General features: G+C 40.3%; 1 long non-coding RNA gene across 1 annotated transcript; it reads left to right on the top strand.

Annotated features, from left to right (window-relative positions):
• The first annotated feature begins 4,646 nt into the window (after positions 1 to 4,646).
• On the top strand, positions 4,647 to 5,948 carry LOC131701780 (uncharacterized). The gene is made up of 3 exons (XR_009309002.1): positions 4,647 to 5,121; positions 5,280 to 5,376; positions 5,636 to 5,948. It is a non-coding gene; the product is annotated as an uncharacterized LOC131701780 (long non-coding RNA).
• The last annotated feature ends 5,326 nt before the right edge of the window (positions 5,949 to 11,274 follow it).

Here is an 11,274-nt window from a genome sequence, read left to right as displayed (position 1 = left end):
TTCTGTGGTGGTGTACTTTTTTCTTTCAAGTAGCATATATCTATAATCGTTTTTGCGATATATTTTAATATAAAACATATACGCTATTGCAGTTTTGTTACAGGATACATTAGTTTATCTCTAATGTAATCACAGTTTTACATATAGACTGCCCCTGTTTTCATTTACGTCGCAAATTCTGGGCCGCTTTACTTTTCAGATAATGTCCCAAATTCTGGGCCGATTTGGTTTGCAGATAACATCCCAAATTCTGGGCCGCTTTGGTTTTTAGATAACGTCCCAAATTCTGGGCCGCTTTGGTTTTTAGATAACGTCCCAAATTCTGGGCCGCTTTGATAACATCCCAATTTCTGGGCTGCTCTGGTTTTCAGATAACGTTCCGAAATCTGCATTTTCGAATTCAGGCCAGTTTTTGAGATATTCTGCTTAGCTGACAGCCGAGTTTCTAAGTCATGCATGCACAGTTTACCATAAACTGGACCGTTAATTCATTTAAGAGTACATGAATCAAAGTTAATGTATTTTTTACTCTCCTCAGAAAACATTTAGGAACATGGTATACCAAAAAAAAAAGGTAATCTCATTTGCTTATGTAATGTCCATCAATATATAGTGAGGCATAGGGGTTTATCAGAACTTCTGGGTTTAAGAGACCAGTGCCCTTCAACAACTTCAAATAAATCCTATTGTATTGTATTAGTCAGCATTTCCCTTATCTATTCCTGATAGTTTATACTGTAGGTCAGGGGTTTTCAACCTTTTTTTGAAACTGTACCCCTTCTATCTGGAGGTTTCAGCTCGAGTACCCCTTTACATTTTTCGCTTGACTGAACGGTACCTCAGTTACAATAAAATGGAGAATAATCTGATGACCCCCCCCCTGTTTATTTAATAAATCTGGGTGACAAACTGCTGGTTTAGGACAGAACAACAAACAGTAAGCTTAATTCTTAAAACTTTTAACTACAAGTATTTGGATGCACAGAATTAAAAAGACAAGTATTGGGTTAGGAGCACACCTATTTTTTTGTAACTTTGACGGCCTTTTGTAAAAGTTTGAAGGCCTTTTGATACCCAGCATACACTGCAATACCCAGCAAAGTTATACACTGATATTCTGATAGCACAGCAATTCAAATGAAGTTTGTAATTGGTTGTGTTCCTCAAATACACAATAAAAAGTGATATTTACAGGGTATACAGTTATACAGCGATACAGTGGTTTCGGACATCTAAGAACAGGTACTGCGAGCATCTGGATTTATACTCAGAGGTACTCTGTAGCCTCCTGGGACATTCACAGCTTGTTTGACACCCTCTTGTAGTTGCCCGTTTCTGCATATAAAGCAAAATGCTGTTTGTCAATCTCTCTTTTTTCTTATAAATCAGTCTTTGCAAGAATCATTCCAAAAACACTTGAATCAGTTAGGCACTACCAGTCTGACACTACAGGCCTTTAAATTGCAGTACCAATTTGCAAGTTGCTAAGTGGTTGCGTTCCTCAAATTTGCACTGCAAAGTGATATCTTAAAGAATAGGGTATATAGTGCTTTTTTTCGCCTCCCCTCGCTTTTGGTGCAAAACTGTGCTCCGATACACTCAGGCTGATACTGTGATCACAAAACACTTGGAATGGACTTAAATTTGAGCTTCTGTACTCTTTTTTAGATGCACAACAATCTTAGCTAAAGAAAATGGATTCCTTCGAGTTCGTAAGACCCACGACCGCCATTAGCTGAGCCTTACCCCGATGGTATTTTTATAATGGGATTTGCCATAGGGAAGGGGGTGGTCTCTTATCGTACCCGTATCTCCACGACCCCTGGGCCAACAAACTCAGAAAGACATTCTTTGCGTGCACAAGAGTCTTAGCTAAAGAACGACATCAGCCACGAGTTCAAACGACACCCCACCAGATGGTGGGCGTTGCCCCAAAGGGGTTTTATAATGGGATTTCCCATAGACATTTTTCAGGGTGCTGTATCTCAGGTTCCGGGGGTCCCCAAGACTTGAAAATCGGTATGGAGGTCCACCTCGGGGCCCCCGTCGATCCCTCCAAGTGACGTGTCCCCAGCTAGAAAGGACACCAGTTTAGACTTTTTTTTGCCAACCTGGAGCTCAAAAGCTATTGGAAATGCAACCTTGACATGCCATCATGCTGAAAATGTGAAAATGTGTTGAAAATGTAGCATTTGAAAACGGGTGGCTCCCTGTGAAAGAGGGCCCCCAGACATGACCCTAGGAAGTTCAACCCGGTTTCTAGGCCTCTGGGTCATGGAGATATGACCCCGAAAAGGGTAGTTTTTGGACATTTATGACAGGGTGTATCTCTGGTTCTGTGGGGGTTAGGAACTTGATTTTTTTTTGCGTTGGGGCCCCATAGGGCCCCGCACAAGGAGTCACCATTTTCATGGTTCAAATGCCAGGACGGCTTGGCAAAGTGAATTTTTTCGTCATGACATGAGTTTTTGGGTGAACCACCACACCTTTTTAGGGGGTGGTTTGGGGTGCTCCCCTGAGTCTATATCACTTTGAATGGTGGTTCTACGTGCTCGGGTTCGAGAGATATGCCTGAAAATGTGTTTTATAACAGTGCCATAGACATGAATGGGGCTGAATACCCGAAAATATATTTTGCAAAGAATTGCTACGGTGGGTGTATGCGTGCAGGGGTTGCATGGTGGTGTGTGCGTGCAGGGGTTGCATGGTGGTGTGTGCGTGCAGGGGTTGCATGGTGGGTGTATACGTGCAGGGGTTGCATGGTGGTGTGTGCGTGCAGGGGTTGCATGGTGGTGCACGTGTGTGGAGGGGAATTGGAGTTCAGGTTTTGCGCACAAGAGGGGCGGGGAAAAGACTGGGAAGGGTAAGGTAAAAGAAAAATTACTACAATCATTTATTTTCACTTTCGACTCCCAGTCTCCTTTCCCTCACTTTATGATTTTATTTTGTGATTATTTAATTATTGTCAAAATAAACGGCCTTCATCTACTCACAGTTGCAGTCTCATTTCTGTCCAAAAAGACCCTGAAACACTACAATATATTGATGGACGTTACATAAGAAAACGAGATGTCCTTTTTTCGGAATACCATGTTCCTTCCCAAAAATGTGTTTTAATATTAGCCTTTAATAAAGGAAAACGACTGCTTAAATTAATTTTCATGTATCTATTTCAGTGCAATGTAGTTTCTTCATGTAATAAGAAATACGTTTTTTAACATTTACATTTTTGTTTTTTCATTAAAAAAAAAAAAAAGATTTCTGGGGAGAGTAAAAAATACATGAACTTTGATTAATGTACTAAGGGTTACTCTCAAATGAATTCACTATCCAGTTTATGGTAAACTGTGCATGCATGCCTTAGAAACTCGGCTGTCAGCTGATTCCCCAAAACTGGGCTGAATTCGGAAATGCAAAGCGGCCCAGAATTTGGGACGTTATCTAAAAACCAAGGCTGCCCAGAATTTGGGACGTTATCTAAAAACCAAAGCGGCCCAGAATTTGGGACGTTATCTAAAAACCAAAGCGGCCCAGAATTTGGGATGTTATCTGCAAACCAAATCGGCCCAGAATTTGGGACATTATCTGAAAAGTAAAGCGGCCCAGAATTTGCGACGTAAATGAAAACAGGGGCAGTCTATATGTAAAACTGTGATTACATTAGAGATAAACTAATGTATCCTGTAACAAAACTGCAATAGCGTATATGTTTTATATTAAAATATATCGCAAAAACGATTATAGATATATGCTACTTGAAAGAAAAAAGTACACCACCACAGAAAGCCAATTCTTACATTCGTGCATAACATGATAATTTATATAAAGTAATTCCTTATAGTTTGTTATATCAGTACAGTGTAATACCACATTATATTTTAATGGTAAGGCTGTGGAAAGCAGAACACTCTCTCTATCTGATCACAATGTTAAAAATGCCAGCACGCTTTTCCACTCGTGTGACGACGTATTCATGTGACAGACATGGACCAATCAAAACGCGAGACTGTTATGCGGTTCCATCCCAAAAACCGGGCCTGTGTCATACCTCGTGTGTTTTGATAGACTTGCAGAAAATAACTTGATTATGGGATTTCATAAACCCAAACTTAGAAAATACTGGGACTGAAAAAATGTCCTGATCAAGAGAATAATTTTTAATCACAGCTCAGCTCTAATACTGATTGTGGCTTTTAGAGAGAGCTGTTTAAAGTATTGAACACTTACTGAGACTGATTGACAAATCCTCCGTAGTACTTTATAACACAGCAGTAACGTGCTGAGGACATTACAGGGCAGGGGCTCATTGAGGAAAAAGGTCACTTTTCAAGCATCACAATATTCTTGTCACTGAGAAACAGGGCACTTTTGGGGCATAAGTGTAACAGGGCCAATAATGCCCCTTTTATCTTTCACATATTTATTTGTCACTTGTATGTTTTATTTTTATAATTTTACATTTAGATTTGATTAGTGCATGTTTTATATGTTATTGATTTAACACATTGCAATTGATTTGTCACCTTTTAGTAGCTTCTCCAGCCCGTTGACCTTGTATGCCTTATTGGGTATTGACTATTATAAAAATTGATAGTTTTACACCCCTGAATATAAATAGCACACATCTATTGCAAACTGGATGGACATCCTGGGGGTTTGTGTCTGTGTGTCAGTCTTTCATTGTGGTTTTGTTTGTGCAGTAGTGGGAACATGTGTAGTGTTTGGAATGGAGAGAACAGAGGGAAGTGAAACGAGTCCGTACATGGAGTTTCCTGACGATAAGTATTTGGCTGGTGTAGTGTGTCTGGCATCCTCAGCTGAGTACAGGGTAGTTGGCAATGTGTTTGGGGTGCATAAAACCACAGTTCATCGCTGTATTTACAAGTTTGTCAGCTCCCTTGTTCAGAGGCACTGGAACACGTACATAACTACGCCTGATGTAACTGAAGCAAAAAGCATTGCTCTGCGTGTCAGTGAAAAGCATGGGTTGCCCCAAGTAATGGGTATGATTGATGCTACCCACATTCCCATCAAAGTACCACGCCACTGTCTGAGAGATTACCTCAACAGAAAGTACTGGGCAGCTTTCATTCTCCAAGCAGTAGTGGATGACAGTGGCAGGTAAATTTCATGAATATATAATATGTCTTGACAACATCTCTGTAAGGAATATATTATGACTTTTCATGTAAAGTACCTTATAAAGGCATACATCCATAATGTGTTAAAATACTGTTTATTTAAATCATTTTGACATGCCTTGTTCCTTTATTTCAAAGGTTTAGAGATATCTCGTGTGGCATGCCAGGATCTGCGCATGATGCTGCGGCGTTCCGGTCTTCAGGATTGTATACGCGTCAACACGCACTTCCGCAGGTTAGGATTTCTAAGGGATTCATGTATTCTTAATGGAAATAGGCTATTCAGTTATGTGTATAATGAAAGACAGTGTTAAGATCTTACATTTTCCTCAAATATTCCTCACTTAACAGCATTTGTGTTTAATTAAGAGCTCTATAGTAATACTTTAAGATGTTTGGGGGATGTCAGTAATCGCTCAAAATACAATAGATTGACTTTTATATATATTTCACATCTTTTTTACGATAGTAATCTATATTCCCCTTTCATTCAGGCAATACAGCATATAGGGGATCAGGGTGTACCCTTATATCTAGTCGGTGATGCTGCATACCCCAACTTCCCTGGCTTATGAAATCCTATCCGTCCAGACATCTGACAGCTGCGGAGGAAGCATTCAACACCACGCTTGGGCGAGTACGGATAGTGGTTGAACAGGCTTTTGGGCACTTTAAAGGGAGGTGGCGGATACTGCTGAAGTGCAACATGAGTTAATTCCTAAAATTGCCACTGCCTGCTGTATCCTGCACAACCTATGTCAACAAAACAAGATGTTCAGGAATCAGTGGCTGCCGTCTGTGAGACAAACAGGGAGAAGGTTACCTCAGCCGCTATTGTGTTATTGGGGGGGGGGGGGGGGGGGGGCGGAAACGGACAATACTGTCTTGGCTTGTGCCAGGAGAGGCCACAGCTGGGTCAGTGCCAACGTCAACCATAGGTGGGTTGGATGTCACGGCCTCAGCAATGCTCTGCAGGAACTCAGAACATCGCCACAGTTTCCTGATGTTGCTGCTACTGTCTCATCCACTTTGACCAGTCACGCTGACTGCGACGCTATGCCTGCTGGAACAGGACCTGTTGCATCTGGCATCGCATCCATCTCATCTCCTGTAGACTCGATCGCCTGTACTCCACTGCAGAAGGGTGTTGTGATGGACGAGCCTCGAGGGTTAAAAATATAATAATATCGATCGTTAATTTGACTTGTATGTATACAGAGTTCAGTTAAACTGATTGAAAAAAAAAAAAATGAAATATGTATACAAATAAAAAACAGAGACTCTCCTCCAATTCCTCACCCATCGATTCTCCTACCTCAGTTGCCTCATCCGTGGAATCTGAACCGGTGTGTTCGGTCACCTGTTCAGCTTGCAGTTGTGTACTACTGGAGGAGGTTGTGGCTGCTGACTGTAGCACTGGAGGAGTGGTCTTAAAAGTAATAAAATAAAAGTAGCACAATTACTTTTAATTAACAGTAATGCAAGTTACTGAATGTACATGTACACGCAATAGATGTTACCTGCTTCAGATGCAGCGCGCTGGGAGGTGTCAGTCAAGTGGGCAGCTGCAACTGCTACTGGGCGCTGCCTCAATAAACAGTCCATGTCTTCCCAGAATCGAAACCGTCCAGTTTCTCCTTGCTCGTTCCTGCAGGTAGGACTGTTTCAGTTTTTTTTAAATGTGTCCCTAGCTTGTGGGACTGGGCACTCTATTCTTCTTTCTGAAAGGGCATCAACCACTCGTTGATAGACATGCTTGTTATGTTGTTTCGGGCGATCAAGCTGGCTCAACTATACTGTCACTAACTATACTTATTAATGCATGGGTTTCCTCCTCACTCCAGCGAACCTGAGTGACGGGTGGACAAGTGTTATCTTTGGACATACCTGTGATCAAAATCAAGGGAAATCAGTTGCAGACATTTAGTAAGCAGCTCACTTGCTCTTTGTGTTTAACTTTAGCATAGCTTTTACAGCAAGGGTATTCTCAAACAGCTGCTTTAATACTATAACAAGGGCATAACGCAGTTTGTGGTAAGTGGTTTTATACAGAACTGTAAACCCACAAGAGACATACAACATGACAGGACAGACACAGCGAAACACAATAATAAAAAACCTGCCCGCATTATCATTAAGGTGAACTACACCACTGCTAACCATAAACTCGCCCATCAGCCACTTACTTTCTGCCGTGTTAGACTCCACAGTAACAGCTGACCTGCTTGCTTGCAATATTTATAGTGATGTCACTTAAGGATAAACATGCTCATTAACATTATTATTATTTGGCAGACGCCTTTATCCAAGGCGACGTACTGAGACTAGGGTGTGTGAACTATGCATCAGCTGCAGAGTCACTTACAACTACGTCTCACCCGAAAGACGGAGCACAAGGAGGTTAAGTGACTTGCTTAGAGTCACACAATGAGTCAGTGGCTGAGGTGGGATTTGAACCGGGGACCTCCTGGTTACAAGGCTGTTTCTTTAACCACTGGACCACACTGCCTCCTAAACCCGCATTTTACACGTGAAATGCGGGTTTCCATGCAAAACTGGGCATGGATTTTTCACACGAAGAAATGACATTTACCCCATCCCTCTCTTTGGCCGTTTTTTTCGGCCAGAAACCTGATATACTCAAGTAATTCTCCCAAATGTGCACGCGCATCACCATTTCACGTGTAAATTGACCCGCATGGATACCCCATGCCTCTCTGGCAGTTTATTTTGGCCACAAACCTGATTTACACGAGTAATTTTCCTAAACGTGCACGGGCATCGCCATTTCATGTCTAAATTGCCCCGCATGGAAACCCATGATTGTTTCCCGTATCTGTATCCAAATAAAAATAACATCATCATTTATCTAATGTTCTGTGCTTTATCGCACTGAACTGGCATAGCCGGACTACATATTAAAAATATGACCCTGTGTTTTGTAGCCCCTCTGACCGAGCGGGTGTTACAGAAGGGCAGGAAGGCAGGGGCTTAAGCCAGTTATTCAATTTGCGTTATTGGCCAACTTGCTAGCTGTGCCATGTTTTCCCGCTGTGCCATCCCCCTCTGTGAGAATAAGTGGCTCAAGGCAATTTAACCCACGAAATACCCCAGTTACTTATTCCGTTTGAATTAATTGGATAACACGCCAACTTGCTACCGTGCCATGTTTGCCCGCTGTTTATTGTATGTGTATTTAGACACGAGGATGGCACAATCACTTCACGTGCAGAGTAAAAGGGGTATGGAAGCACTGGAAGTGCACAGAGTAGTTCACGTGCAGATGTACTGAGATTCCAATCGAACGATTGATTAGCAATCCAATCTCGGTACAGCTGTATAAAAGGGTGAATGTTTCACTCGGGGTTGGGTGTTTGGTGAGTAGAGAACGGGAGGAGGAAGAGGAAAAAACAACAACAACAACAAACAAACAAACAAACAAACAAACAAAATTAAATAAATAAATAAATAAAAGCGAACAATTGCTATTTCGTGCTGGAAGCACCAGCACGGTACCAGTTTGTCTGTTTTGGCCACCGCGCCATTTGTTTTGTTTTCTGTTTAAACCTTTTATTTTAGAATAAACCTGCGTATCAGCATGTTTCATACCCCCAGGCACTGTTGTCTGTGTACACAGTCTAGCGGATTTGACGTCACCACCACACGCTATCCAGTTCCGTGAAGCTAGCAACAATAAGCAACAATAAGATGATTACTTCCGGTTTTCAAAACGGCTCAGCGCAGGCAAGGTATCAAAATAAAAGTCACAAAAATATAGTTTATATACATATAGAAAGTGGGGTGCGATGTTATGTAGACACACTGGGGGTACAGAAAATAAAGTTAGTTACTTAAGATTTACTTCACTGTAATAGCAACACTATGTTTTATGTCAGGTGTCTAGTTAAAACAGCCGTTTTCCCTTCATTTTTGGGTGCTGGGCACACTCAAGACCCACTCCTGACAAAACTAAAGATTGTGCATCTATGAAAGTGGGGTGAAATCTAATGTAGACACACTGGGGGGACAGAAAATAAAGATGACACCACACTTTGAAATTGAATTACCTGTGCTTTAATTTGTAAAGTGACTTTTAAGCTAACTAGACTACTGTTAACAGCACTGGGGGAGACAAAACCTCATTTCTAATTTGAGGAAATCTCCAGAAGTCTTCAGCTCTCAACAGCCCCCTTCTTCAGGACATTCTAAAAATATATATATAAAAATATTTGCACAGGATTAAGTATAACACTGAAGAAGATCAGATCCACGATGTCCTAAAAAACAAAACACTGTGAGAACTAGAAAAAACTGAGCACTTGAAATATTAATTTTGAGATATGGAACACAGAGGAACATAACTTTTGATTAATTTTAAATTTATTTATACAGGAATAATTCCTTGGAGGGCTAACTCGTATTTTAAAAGTTCTCTCATTCTATTGCAACACAGTGCAGTGTGATTACCACCAAATAGCAATGTTTTTGCAAACAAATATACATATACTCCACAACTACTACTGTCAGACTGTTTTTGAAAACGGGAACGCCTATGACAAAATTCTAAAGAAAATGTTATGTTAGGAACAACACCATATAGTGCCAAGTATTGCATGGTGACGTATCTTTGGAATGAGGGAAGTAGATTTTGAATTTCCTTTTCATACGTCGTTAATGAGTCCATTATATATATTTTCAATGCACGTTAAATATAAATCTTTACTTTTAATACAACCAAAAGAAATATCCGAAGACGGGATTAAAAAATATATATTATCCCATATATCTGAACAAGAACATGGTGCCTGCCGAAACTGTGGGAATGTAAATGTTGATCTTAAAACATTCCATGTATTGCATCAGTGTGTTAACTATTCCTTCCACATTTGTCAGTCAAAATTTGAATAGTGTCTATTGTGATGACATTGAAGTACTGCCAAAACCCCCCCAAAATGATAGGAATTGGTGGTGCTTCAAAACTGTTCTTGTTCCTGTTAATATAAAGTCATCCCACTGGATACTTATTGCAATCGATATGAAGCATGATGCAAACAAGGGAAAACGGCTGTTTTAACGAGACACCTGGCATAAAAAGCAGTGTTGCTATTACAGTGACGTAAATCTTAAGTAAGTAACTTTATTTTCTGTACCCCCAGTGTGTCTACATTACATCGCACCCCACTTTCTATGTGTATATAAACTATATTTTTGTGCTGGATACGGGACTTTTATTTTGATACCTTGCCTGCGCTGAGCCGTTTTGAAAACCGGAAGTAATCATCTTATTGTTGCTTATTGTTCATAGTTTCACGGAACTGCTAGCTTCACATTGCTATCCGTGACAGTGGCCCAAAACGATTTAACCCCTGAAATACCTCAGTTACTTATTCAGTTTGCTTTACATTTGCTATATGCGAATAAGATGTTGGAATGCGGTATCTGTGGCATGCTTGCCCGCTGTTTTCGTATCAAAATCTATTTTGGGCCGGGATAAATACATATGTGAGAATCGACTTTGCAACAACTTGGCCCAAAGCGATTTCTCTATCTTTTTATTTCACCTTAATGCTGGTCAGTGACGGGGTCGCCACACACTGGTTTCGTATTTCTTTAAAATGACGCTTCTTTGTTTTAATAATGTTGACAAATAATAATAATCACATTCACACACTAGAAGATTTTATTAAAACTGAAAATCAATAATAATAAAAAAGTATATTCAAGTAATTCTCAATATATACAAATAAATATGTGCAGATGTATTCTTTTTGAATGATTTACATGGTAAACCAGATCACATATAAACATTCACTGTTAAATGTCATTTTTTTAGTGTGTGGTGTACCCAGACTATTTCATTGTTTTATTTATTTTATTTCATCTCCACAAAAGGAGCAAAAGCAGACAGTATTTTCTTTTCATGACTAGCTACAGTTTTTTTATGTACTGGGGCTGTATTTGTGTCGTTTGCTTCACTCCCCAATTTCCTGTGGGATTTTCTTTAGGTATTTTCCTGCACAGTGTAAAATGTCCTTGTGAAGGAAATGTCCTGCAGGAATTTTCTCTCTACCTTGTTTTCTGACTCTCCATGAATAATATAAAAAAATGAATGAATACCGCATTTCTCTCTTGT

The sequence above is a fragment of the Acipenser ruthenus genome, chromosome 26, assembly GCF_902713425.1.
Source record: "Acipenser ruthenus chromosome 26, fAciRut3.2 maternal haplotype, whole genome shotgun sequence".
Taxonomy (NCBI): Eukaryota; Metazoa; Chordata; class Actinopteri; order Acipenseriformes; family Acipenseridae; genus Acipenser; species Acipenser ruthenus.
This window is presented reverse-complemented; position numbering and strand designations above follow the sequence as displayed.